This window comes from Ursus americanus, chromosome 3 (assembly GCF_024610735.1).
Source record: "Ursus americanus isolate L20-20 chromosome 3, mUrsAme1.1.p, whole genome shotgun sequence".
In the NCBI taxonomy this organism is placed as follows: Eukaryota; Metazoa; Chordata; class Mammalia; order Carnivora; family Ursidae; genus Ursus; species Ursus americanus.
Window position 1 is genome coordinate 33,570,225 of NC_142129.1, and position 1,668 is coordinate 33,571,892.

The window sequence follows — 1,668 nt, forward strand, 5'->3', positions numbered from 1 at the left end:
ATCTTTAATGAGCCAAGCTTAGGCACTTGACCACTTGCTCATCTCTCTTGTACATACTACTGGACTGGGGGGGTGCCTGGGTCTCCGTCTCCCACTGCTTCATCATCTGAGTGTACAGAATTACTTCAGATATTCACCAATTACTTGAAAGAATTCTATAATCTTTCTCTTACTTGGAAAAACTCCAGCTTCAGAGTGCATTGCATACAAATCTGTTCCTACCTTGGAACCTCCCAATTGCAAAATTCCCATTACAAGAGGAAATGCTGCCGTGGCCATGCCTTTCTATGATTGGCTCAGTTTTGTTCTTGGAAAATAGCCTTCAAATAGAAATAGAAACAGAGGTTCTGGTGGGGAAAATGGTGTGTAAGCATCCTGTCGCTCAGAAAGTATCTTTGGCATAGTAGAGAGGTGCATGCAGAATCCTTTCTTTTAAGACATCAAGTTTCTGACACAAGCACACAGTGGGATTCAATGGAAATGTCCCTCTTTGTTCCTGCCTAGCCCTGATAATCTGCCTCAGGGCTCCTTTACTTTGGTCATGGAAATTCCTCCTGGGGTCCTGCAGAATGTAAAGACCATTTCTAGTTACTTTAGCACTATGGAAACTGTTCTGGTCTTTGTGCATTTGCATAAACACATTAAAAGGAAAGTTTGACCTTATACTTTACACCAAGTGGTGAGCCAGTCTGGTATTCTGACCAGGCAGTTTAGAGAGTCAAGAGCCAGGGTTAGGTGTGGAATGAGGTCATTGAGGGCAAAGATCCACAATATAGATGAGACAATTTCAAGATGAAAAGTACACCTGAAACATCAAGTTCAGAGCTATGATGGAAAAGAAAAAAATAATTAAAAAAGAAGGACCAATAGTGGCAATCAGGTAAAAATGAGCCAAAACTTAGGAAAACAATCCATTATGGTTATGGTCTCTAAAGAATTTGATTCTTGTATGGATGTCTGGCTATTTTCATGGCTAGATGGAAGCTAGTGAGGCCAAATAATGTAAATGAATTTATTTTTAATTATATTAATTATTAATCTATTAAGACCAAATTCATTAAACATATAAGTCTTTTCATCTAAGGTGCCAAAGATTCTAATTCTAAGGCATCCCAGGAAGAGGGAGGTTCTTAGTCAGAATTGTTTCATGGGCTGCTTTGGATAAGGTTCACTGGACTTTCACTGAAGGGAATCATGGCGTCTGTGGGAGTCTTCAAATCTTGTATGAAATATTAAAATTTTCTATTTTGAGTGAATGGGAAAATGAATGTGGGAAAGAGTAGGCTGTAGAAATTTAGTGAGTATCAATGAAACAGGATAGGTTCATTTGGAGGTGTACAACAGGAGTCACAAGGCTTAGATCTGATGCCCTAGATCACTTTGAAGGAGTTGACTTCTGGCAAAGTGGGATGCTTAAAGAGCTGAACAAAAGGGTATTTCCCTCCTAAATGGGCTTCCTATGGCCTAATGCTGATGAGCATAATTCTTGTACCAATTTTGATCTTTCTGCACTGCATCCTCAGGTTCCACCAGAAAAGCCTGATGATCCATTCAACTTCTGTCAGTAACAGCTGCAACATAGAGTGTTAGTCGGGGTCAAAAATCCTGGAACCATGAAAAGAGCATTTTGGATAGAGAAGGCAGTGAGTTGTGTATGTTCTTGGCAAT